Below are 12,231 nucleotides of genomic sequence, written 5' to 3'. Positions count from 1 at the left end.
CTGCATTTAAAGATAAAATAATTAGTAGTGGTATATTTATTCATATAAAATAGATAATGAGAGTATAAAATTATAATAAAAATATGATTATCAAATACCCCCATATCTAAACTTTTGCTAGTCCTCTAGCAAAGATAGAGAAAAGAAAAACTAACTCATTTTCGCAGGAATCGCGGTTGTATTTTGCTCATACAACAAGCCTTTAAACCCCTAGGTTACCCTAGTGGACGAGTTATAGTCTCGTGAGGGTTTGCAGTGAATATACCCATAAAATTCGGTCAACTTGCCAAGTTAAAGAAGTCAGTAAATAACTAATTTTCTTTGATATATTTATACATTCTAATTGAAGCTAGTTAATAATCAAGAAAACGTTTTTATATATAACTCCAATGTAAATCTCTTAGAAAATCTTTTTCATTATAGCAATACAGAACCAAGTCAAATTTTAGAGATTTAATTTAAAAGTTTTGAAAAGATCATGCTAACTCTTTGTTTTAAATAACTTTTAAGTCTCTTGATCAGAAATTTTTTTTCAAGACCATATATACAAAATAACAATATATATTAAAAAATGGTTAGTGTTATATATATATATATATATACTCTCTAATTCTTGGTGATTGTTTTCTATTTTAACGGGCTTTCTAAGTGACAATTTAACGAGTTTTGGGCTAATGAATCCCAACCCAATTAGGCTTAGGTCATTAAGTATAAAGATACTCCTTGGGCTTAATTACTCAGTCTACTTAGGCTTTATAAGATAGAATCACCTTGAATTCAAGAGTTGTTTTTGTGCCCATTGTTCGCACTCTTCTTTTATAAGGTTAGTTTTTTTTTAAAAATATATATATATATATGTGTGTATGTATATATAAAGTCTGAAAAAATATGTAAATCAAGATAACCTAAAAAATATTTTCAACTCTAAGTTAAGCATGTAAAAATTTCATTATTTTAATTAAAAGTCTAAGTTAAGGTTTAAGAAAAGTATACTACTTGAAAAATCATTTCTTAAGAATTTTATTTGGAGTTATCATAAAAGGTGAACTTGAGTATATCACTAACTAGGAATTAGAAAATTTAAAATTTATCAATTAGATCAATTATTACTTAACTCTATTAATTTGGCAAGTGACAATATTTTTATATATTTTTTTTAAAGAAAAAGGAAAAAAATGGCAAAAATACAACTAAAAAGGTAAAATAAAGGGAAAAAAAACTAATTCCCACCCCCACACCTAAATTTTGTATTGTCCTCAATGCAAATTCGCTAATGCATAAAGTAAAGCAGATAAGACTTGAAGAACTTACATTTGTTCAGTCAACCAAGAACAATGATGATAAAGATCTGCAATTACTGTTAGTATGAGGATGAAGAAATCAAATAAGAGAAAAAAATGTAAATATATATTTTTCTCATTTATTTGTTATTATTATTTTATTATTATTATTTTTTATTACAAATAATGTGGTTCATGAAGAACCAACACCTTCTCCTCTCCGAGCGTAGACAATTCTAAAAATGGTTTTAGACGTTGACCATTAATTTTGAAAATATCACCATTTTTAGGATTTTCAATCTCGACAACCCCATGTGTGAAAACTTGTTTTATCATAAATGGACATGTCCATTTTGATCTTAATTTTCCAGGAAAAATATACAATTTTGAATTGTACAATAAAACTTTCTGTCCTGGAGAGAAATTTTTTCGTAAAATTGATTTGTCATGAAAAATCTTGTTTTTCTCTTTGTAAATTTTTGAGTTTATATATGCATCATTTTGAATTTCTTCCAACTCATTTATTTGGAGCAATCTGTTCTTACCTGTCGAGTCTGAGTCAAAATTCAACTGTTTTATCGCCCACATTGCTCGATATTCCAACTCCACTAGTGGATGACAGGCTTTTCCAAACATGAGCCTATACGATGACATCCCCAAATTGGCCTTGAAAACTGTTCTATATGCCCACAGAGCATCACATAATTTTACAGACCAATATTTTCTGTTATGATTAACTATTTTTTCTAACATTTGTTTGATCTGCCTGTTTGTGATCTCTACTTGTCCACTGGTTTGGGGGTGATAAGGTATTGACAATTTGTGTGTAATTGAATATTTCCTCATCAAAGCCTCAAAAGAACGGTTATAGAAATATGTACCGTTGTCACTGATGATCGCTCGGGGTACTCCAAACCGTGCAAAAATGTTCTCTTTCAAAAACTTGACAACAACCTTGTTGTCATTAGTTTTGCAAGCTACCGCCTCAACCCATTTTGACATGTATTCAACGGCTACTAGAATGTAAACATTTCCAAAGGAATTTGGAAATGGTTCCATGAAATCGATACCCCACAAATCAAAAAGTTCAACAGATAAGATGGATTGTAAGGGCATCATATTTCTTCTAGTGACTTTCCCTAAAAGCTGACAGCAGTTACAGGTTTTGCAAAATTCGTATGAATCCTTGAAAAGAGTGGGCCAATATACCCCACATTGAAGAATTTTTTCGGCTGTTTTTCTTGGGCCAAAGTGGCCCCCATATGCTTTCTCATGATAAAAGGATAGAACACTCCTAGTTTCTTCAGTGGGAACACACCTTCTAAAGATCTGATCAGGACAGTATTTGAACAGATATGGATCATCCCAGTAAAAGTGTTTTACTTGGAAGAGAAAACAAGATCTATCCTGTTCGGACCAATGAGAAGGGATCTGGTTCATGACTATTAGTTCACAATGTCAGCGAACCATGGAACATATTGGATTTCTAGGAGTTGTTCATCTAGAAAATGTTCATTGATCGGAACGGTTGATGTTGTTGCATTTAGGAGTCGAGAGAGGTGATCTGCTACGGGGTTCTCTGTTCCTCTTATGTCAAGAATTTGAATGTCAAACTCTTGAAGTAGGAGAATCCATCTAATGAGCCGTGCTTTAGCATCTTTTTTGGTCAAAATATACTTTAGTGCGGCATGATCTGTGAAAACTTTGGTTAAAGAACTGATGAGGTAGGACCTGAATTTTTCTAAGGCAAATACTACAGCTAAAAACTCTTTTTCTGTGACAGAGTAATTTTGCTCGGCATCATTCAGAGTCCTACTAGCGTAATAGATCACATGTAGTTTTCCATCAAACCGCTGTCCTAAAACAGCACCAATTGCAGAATCAGATGCATCATACATCAGTTCGAAAGGTAAGGTCCAGTCCGGTGCATGAATGATAGGAGCTGTGGTTAGCTCCTTTTTCAGAAATTCAAAAGCTTTGAGGAAGTCGGGAGAGAAGACAAATGATGTATCCTTGGCTAAGAGATTGGTCAAGGATCTAGCAATTTTGCTGAAATCCTTGATGAAACGTCAGTAAACACCAGCATGACCAAGAAACAATATGACATCCTTGACAATTTTGGGAGGAGGGAGATTGAAAATGAGATCTACCTTAGCTTTGGCCACTTTCATTCCCCTATTGGAAACTATATGACTGATGCGGCATAAACATGTACCAAAAAGTTACAAGTGCACAACTAATCAAGTTATAGTATAAAGAGTTATCGATCCCACGAGGAAGGTGTTTTGTAGGAGAAAATATAAAATCGGTTCTTATGTTGTGTGCGTGACAAATAGGAGTGGTGAGTGAATGTGATTGTGAAGAGATTGAGAGAGTGAAAATGGTGTGTAGATAGGCGCAAAATGTAAGTGAGAGTGGATGTGACAAAGAATAAATGTGATCAATAAGGCAAGATGGAAAAATCAAGAAACAAATAAAAATCAAGAATGAAAAATAAAATTCAAGAATAAAAGAAAATACAAGAAATTAAAGATGGTGGATTCAATTATAGATATGAGTAATCTAAAATTGAACCCACTTCTTAGAAAATGGTGATTCCCTAGAGGGTTCTAGCCTAAAGGTGAATCAAACAAAATAAAAATAAACAAAAAGAAAAACTAAACCCAAGAGGGTTCTAGCCTCAAGGTGAATAGTGGAAGAATTTAAAATCTAACTACAAAATAAATTGCAAAATCTAAACTACAAAATAAATTACAAGAATTAAATACAAGAAAATAAATCTACTCTATAAGCATGAAATAAATCTAATCTATAAGTATGAAATAAATCTAAGGCAAGAGGGTTCTAGCCTCTTGTCTATTTAAATAAGAAAAAAAATCTAACTACAAGCATAGAAATAAATCTAAACTAATAAGCAATAAAAAAGAAATAAAAGAGAAAAAGAAAAGAAATGCAAACCTCTAAATAATTCTTCATCTCCATCTATTACAACAAAAGTTATAATTTTGGAAGGCCTTCTCAATTAAGAGTAGCCCTCCTCTCCAAAAGGAGTTACAAAAATTTTCACACCTCTAACCCCTCATTCTCTATCTCTATTTATAGTAAACATCAGTGAATGAGAGCCATTGGATCAAACTTGAGCCCTAAGACAAGCAAAATCAGTCATTGACTCGCGCTACAGTAAACTGGCATCGATGTAGGCATCGATGCTGGTATCGATGCCAGCATCGATGCCCACATCGATGCCCACATCGATACCCACTATATCCAAATTCAGATTTTACGGATAGCTTCGTCTCGTCGAGATAGGCGATTTTCATATATTATATGTTAAATTCCGCCTTCCGGATTGAAAGATATCGTTGTTTCTTTACGGCCAACCATCTTGAATATGATTTCTTTTCATATTGGATTTTTGATTTTCTCCGGCTTCTACAGAAAGAAAACCTAACTCACTTTCGTAGGAATCGCGGTTGTATTTAGCGCATACAACAAGCCTTTAAACCCCTAGGTTATCCTAGTGGACGAGTTGTAGTCTCGTGAGGGTTTGCAGTGAATATACCCACAAAATTCGGTCAATTTGCCAAATTAAAGAAGTTAGTAAATAACTAAATTTACTTGATAATTGAAGCTAGTTATTACTCAAGAAAATATTTTTATATATAACTCTAAGGTAAATTTCCTAGAACATCTTCTCATTATAGCAATACAAAACCAAGCCAAACTTAGAAATTTAATTTAAAAGTTTTGAAAAGAACATGCTAACTCTTTGTTTAAAATAATATTCAAGTTGCTTGATCTAAAATATTTTCCAAGACCATATATACATATATAAAACATTTATTAGTATTTTTTTATATTATTTTTAACTCTTTCTTCCTTGGTGATTTTTTTCTACTTTAACGGGCTTTCTAAGCGACCATTTAATGAGTTTTGGGCCAATTGATCCCAACCCAATTGAGCTTAGGTCATTAAGTATGGAAATACTCATTGGGCTTAATTACTCGATCAGCTTAGGCTTTATAAGATAGAATCACCTTAAATTTAAGAGTTTTTTTTTCTTTTGGTGTCCATTTTTCGCACTCTTCTTTTTGCAAAATTTTTTTTTATATGTATATGTGTATATATTCTGAAAAATATGTAAGTCAAGCCACTTTGAAAAATTATTTTTAACTCTAAGCTAAGCATGCATTCCATTATTTTAAATAAAAATCTAAGTTAAGGCTTAAGTAAAGTATACTACTTTGAAAATCATTTCTTAAGAACTTTATTTAGAGTTATCATAAAAGGTGAACTTGAGTAAATAACAGATTAGAAAATTTAAAATTTATCAAATAAATCAATTATTACATAACTCTATCAATTTGGCAAGTGATGATATTTTTATAAATTTTTTTTAGGAAAAGGAAAAAAATAACAAAAATGCAACAAAAAAATATAAAACAAAGAGAAAAATTAACTAATTCCCACCCCCACACCTAAATTTTACATTGTCCTCAATACAAACTCTATGATGCACAAAGTAAAACAGATAAAAAGTGAAGTACTTACATTTGATCAGCTGATAAAAATCTACAATTACCTTTGGTCTGAGGAGGATAGAATCAAAAATTTATTATTCTCTTTTTTTTTTCTTTTTTTTCTATTTTTTTTCTTTTTTTTCTTTTTTTTTTCTCTTTTTTTTACAACTGAACAAGAAACTCTCAATTGAGAGAAGAATAAATTATTTTTATTATTCTAAAATAAACAAAACAAATAATGTAGAATGAAGTATTTAACACGAAGAGCTCGTATTCTACATTGAATCCTGCCTTATTGTTGAAAATTCTTCCCCGGATTTTAAATAAATTCAGAATGATATAATCAATAATGTGAAATTCCAAGCATTTCGGGGTGTTCAATAATTCTTGCAACAAAGTAAGGTAGGTATTATTGGTGTCATGCATTTTGCGTTTCCTAATGAGCTTAGACTCTTGTACTGTGAAGTTTTGTTTTCTAACAACCAATTCCTTTGTAGAGTTCTGAAAATTTGGTTGTTGATTAATCTCCAAGAATCTAAGTTCATCAAGAAAGAGTTCTCCAAGAATCATTATTCTCAAGGACCTGATTTGCTTCTTCTAAAAACTCTAACTCTTTATCAAAAAATTTCTCAAAAGGAATTCAGAGTGCTGGACGTTTGAGTCAACATATTCGTGGTTTGAGTGGAGGCCTTAATTATGGTTTCCAAACCCCTTTCCAAGACATTAAGACGTTTATCCTGATCTCGATTGCGAGGAGTCTGAATTACAGCTTGATGAAGAGGAGACTGATTTTGATACGACAGATTGGGTTGTTGAAATTGTGGATGAGAATTGTAAGGAACTGTGTTTCCCCTAGGAAAATATTGGGTCGAAGCGGGAGTGAAGTTTTGAGTTCCGGGAGAATTTCCTTGATTCCATACAAAGTTGGGATGATTTCTCCAACCTGGATTGTAGGTTGGAGAAAATAGATCATTTCTAGGACGTTGGATTGCAGCGTTCATCTGTTCTAATGTATTTTTGTTTCCTAGGAGAGGACATTCCTCTGAAACGTGGATAGGAGACTGACAATTATAACATCCTGGGGCAGAAACTTGATTGATTTGAGCTGGAGCTTGTTCCTTAATTTCTAAGGCTTCTAACCTCCGCAGAATTGTCGTCATCTTTGCTTCAGAAGCAATGTTTGACTCCAAGGAAAGACCACTAGACTTAGAATGGGGAACTGATGAAACCCTGTCATCACAGTGTTCCCATTGCATTGTTTTCTCGGATAGACTCTCTAGAAATTCCTAAGCTTCATCGGTATTTTTCCTCATGAAATCTCCATGGCACATTGATTCTAAGGAAGTTTTTTCATAATAATCTAATCCCTCATAAATTATTTGGCACAATCACCATTTTTCTAAACTATGATGAGGACATTGGATGAGAAGATCTTTAAATCGGTCAAAATACTTCTAAAAAGGTTCTCCTGGAACAACTTTAAAATTCATGATGCTGTTTCTTAGCTTCACCGTTTTATGGATAGGAAAAAATTTCTTAAGAAAAACGGTGATAAATTCCTCCCAAGTAGTGATGGAATTTACGGGTAAGCTATACTGCCATTTTTTTGCTTTGTCTTTGAGAGCATATGGAATAAATCTGAGTTTGATCGCATCTTCTGTTAATTCTCTCATTTTAATCATAATACACACTTCCTCAAATTCCGAGATAAAAATATATGCATCTTCTGTTTCATTTCCAAGGAATTTGGGAAGCATGTTTATGTAATACGGTCTAAGCTTAAAATTTATTCCATTTGTTTCACGGAGCCTAATGCAAGAGGGGATTGCATTCCTAATGGGATAGCACATATCTTGAAGAACGGGTGGATTAGGATGCTCTATTTCTATGATTGGTTCAAAGCGAATTAATCGATGTGTATTATCCCTAATCCACGGTTGCATACACCAAAACTGTTTCTTTATATATATATATATATTTTATAAAAGTTAGTTTTTTTTAATGAAGAGAGAATGTAAAAAGAGGAAAAGCCTAACTAAAACAAATCAAAATCAATCACTTTTCAATCACTCTAACTCTAGGGTTAAGCCTAACTCAACTAGACTAGCTCCTAACCAAAAACTCCTAAAGTGAAAAGATTAAAGTTTTACCCGGGTAGTTAGCCAGGTAAGGATAGTACTAGAGGGTGATCAAAGATCAATTAAGTACCTCTTTCCTTGCGGAGCGCTTTACGCAACCCCTAAACCTTGCCTTAGACACCAACTAATCCAAGAAAACTTAAACCGGTTCACTTAAGGATTCTTTGTTCCTTATTGAGCTCGAATCCTTAGGGCTAACGTCTAATGAGTTTTATTAGGCTTGGGTGGTGTAGTGAGGAATTAGTAATTTTTGGGCTAAGAAAAGAGTGATGAAATCCCTCACCTTATCTTGATTATGTGGTTTTGCCCTTTAAAATATTTTTAAGTGTGTGCCAAATCAAGATGCTCAAATCACTTGGTGAATTCCTACTAATAATATGAAATGCAACCCTATGAATTAAAAACAACTAAAAAGGATGGAAATTCTTTTTTAATTAGGGTTAACAATTAAACAAATGAGAATGGGGAAATTATTTGAATTTACTATCTTGTTAGTGAATGTCAAAGTGGAGTGTGAATTTTATTATGGTCAACGAAAATAAAACCTTTTTTTAAGTCCTAATTGTCTCTAATTGTGAAGAAGTAGCTAAAGGGTGGAATTAAAAATTCTAGAAAGAAGAGTTACCTACAAGCAAATCTTCAAATCCTAGTTCTTCAATCCGTGATCTTCAAGCTCCAAGCGTTTCCTTCATAATAAACACACAAGTTAAAGAACCAAAATAATTAAAACCTACTTAAGCACCCTCCCCGGCAACGGCGGCAAAAACTTGATGCAGCATAAACATGTACCAAAAAGTTACAAGTGTATAACTAATCAAGTTATAGTATAAAGAGTTATCGATCTTACGAGGAAGGTGTTTTGTAGGAGAAAATATAAAATCGGTTCTTATGTTGTGTGCGTGACAAATAGGAGTGATGAGTGAATGTGATTGTGAAGAGATTGAGAGAGTGAAAATGGTGTGTATATAGACGCAAAATGTAAGTGAGAGTGGATGTGACAAAGAATGAATGTGATCAATAAGGCAAGAAGGAAAAATCAAGAAACAAATAAAAATCAAGAATGAAAATAAATAAAATTCAAGAATAAAAGAAAATGCAAGAAATTAAAGATGGTGGATTCAACTATAGATATGGGTAATCTAAAATTGAACCCACTTCTTAGAAAAGGGTGATTCCCTAGAGGGTTCTAGACTAAAGGCGAATCAAATAAAATGAAAATAAACAAAAAGAAAAACTAAACCCAAGAGGGTTCTAGCCTCAAGGTGAATAGTATAAGAAATTAAAATCTAACTACAAAATAAATTACAAAACCTAAACTACAAAATAAATTACAAGAATTAAATACAAGAAAATAAATCTACTCTATAAGCATGAACTAAATCTAATCTATAAAGCATGAAATAAATCTAAGGCAAGAGGGTTCTAGCCTCTTGGCTATTTAAACAAGAAAATAAAATCTAATTACAAGCATGAAAATAAATCTAAACTAATAAGCAATAAAAGAGAAATAAGAAAAACAAACCTTCAAATTAATCTCCATCTTCATCTTCATCTTTATCATCCAACAAAGAGAAGAAGAGAAAAATTTAAAGTGATGAAAAAATTATTATTATTAATTGCAACAAAAGTTATAATTTTTGAAGGCCTTCTCAATTAAGAGTAGCCCTCCTCTCCAAAAGGAGTTACAAAAATTTTCTGTGGCGCCCCAGGGTTCACACAAGGCTGCAGTCCCAGGTGAAACCCGGATTGTCAAACCTGCCAAACACCAAACACCATGCTACGACATGTTTCACCATCACAATCACTATCTCTCTAGAGGAAACAATAAATAGGTGAAGGTACGGACAAGGAAAAATATAAATAGAACAACACCGAATGTACACAGAAGAAGCATATGAAAAATTAATAATGAGCCCAACTGGAATAAAATAGACATATCTCTGAGTCTGAACTGAATCTCGAATACAATGAGTCACATAAACAAAGTCTCACAATAGCTCTCAACTCTATGAAACAAAATACCAATCTAGATTCTGAAATTTATCAACTACATGTGGAGTTCTGCAATAACTACAAAATATGATAAGTAACTAAATGGACCGCTAAGAAGTCCCATCAACTTGCGACTCTCCGTACGCCAAACTCGCTGCCTGAAAGGGGGGAAAACAACGAGCGTCAAAGCGCTAGCGAGATCATCACTACCTCTCCCCAGGGGAAGGGGTAGGAGTATATAAGAAAATAGAGTCAGTACATACATATATCAAATCATTCATATAACTCTCTATGAATGAAAAACAAATAATCAATGATAAATACTCCAATCTCCAACATAAAGAATAATCATCTCATCTCGAATTACGTCCGAGTGACCTGCTCTAATATAAGAGGATACCAACTAAGCTAAAACAAATATATCTGCCGTCCATAACGGGTGTATCAAATTCTCAAAGGAAATACCCTACTCGCGGGCAATTTATCTGGGAAGTAAAACTTACAACTGATCAATTATCTATGTGTACATCATCTTGTACTATAGCGATACATTTGTAATGCTCGTTACTCAATCGCTCTACGACAATAGGGTTTATTATTATCCTATTCCGGATACATATAATAACGATACTGTTGTAATACTCTTACTCAATCGTTCTGTGGTAATAGGATTTATTATTTTCCTATTCCGGATACATATAATAACGATACTGTTATAATACTCTTACTCAATCGTTCTGCGATAAATAGGTTTTGTCTTCCTATTTTTGGATACATGTAATAACGATACTATTGTAATACTCTTACTCAATCGTTCTGCGACAAATAGGTTTCATCTTCCTATTTCCGGATACGTATAGAACATCATTATTCATATGTGTTTTATCATTTAACTCGTGTCAAAAGTGTGCCAATCTAACACAATATAGCATACATGCACAAATCTTGGTGTGCGTGTCCACATCTGAAGTTCACCATCATCCCAGGTATTAAACAACTCTTAATCATTATAATATAACAGTACAAGATTGAGAAACTCTCTTAAAAATAACAAACAAGAGCAAAACTTAAGAAAACATTTACGTAATATATCAATTTATTTCAAATCAGCACATCTGCAGTTTTCTGCAGAACATATCATTAGTAACAGTACAAGATTGAGAAACTCTCTCAAAAAGAACAAACAAGAGCGAAACTCAAGAAACATTTACGTAATATATTAATTTATTTTAAATCAGCACATCTGCAGTTTTCTGCAGAATATATCATTAGTAAATTGAGAATATCTTTCTCTGGACAAACTCGAAACTCAAGAAACATTTACGTAATATATCAATTTATTTTAAATTAGCACATCTGCAGTTTTCTGCAGAACATATCATTAGTAAATTGAGAATATCTTTCTCTGGACAAACTCTTTTTAAGAATAGTTTTTCGTTTTGGAAACTAGACTCATATAGCTATCATTTTATACTGATTTAGTTTCTCTAGGAAAACTATCTTTAGGTATGGTTTTCTGTTTTAAAAACTAGATTCACATATCTTTCAATTGGCATTAGTTTGGTTCAATTTGAATTTCATTTGTTATTTCAAATTTCTAGCTCAAAAGTATATATGTGCAGCAGATTTTCAACAGAACATAACAAGCATGATTATTTGCACAAGAAATCATATGTAAACCTTCAATCATGCACGAAACTTTAAAACGACGAATAAGACATCTAAATTCAGATAAACAATATTTTAAATTATTTTCAGATCTTAAAATACTTGTGTAAATTCGTGCTTAATCTCTTTAACATGAAAAAACCTAGTCTTTATACATATATACAAAAGATCCGATTTTTAAACACAAATTAATTGATGAGGCTCTATAAAACTCATTAAAAACTTTTTAAAAATATTTTAAAAAACTGGGAGGGGGATTAGTAGAGATGATACTCGCCTGAGGTTGTAGGAAAACTTGTTAGAAGCAACGTCGAAGGAGATCTCCACTCCAAAAGCCAAAAATCAACAAAAACCCAACTTGAAAGCCTCCAATCTTCTCCAAGAATTCAAAATAGGGTTTATGGGGGTTTGGTGGATGTTAGGGTTCTTAGATATGATAAAAGAAAGGAATTTTCATAAAAATACAGGTATTTATAGAGGCAAACCCGAAACAAACCTGTTAGACCCGAACCAGGAAACCTAGTCTGACTAGGAAAATAACCTTCTGTATTTTGGCTGTAACTTTCTCATCCGACCTCGGAATGAGGTGATCTAAGACTTGTTGGAAAGCTGTTGAAGAGACCTACAACTTTG

The sequence above is a fragment of the Asparagus officinalis genome, chromosome 8 (assembly GCF_001876935.1).
Source record: "Asparagus officinalis chromosome 8, Aspof.V1, whole genome shotgun sequence".
NCBI classification, from domain to species: domain Eukaryota; kingdom Viridiplantae; phylum Streptophyta; class Magnoliopsida; order Asparagales; family Asparagaceae; genus Asparagus; species Asparagus officinalis.
This window is presented reverse-complemented; position numbering follows the sequence as displayed.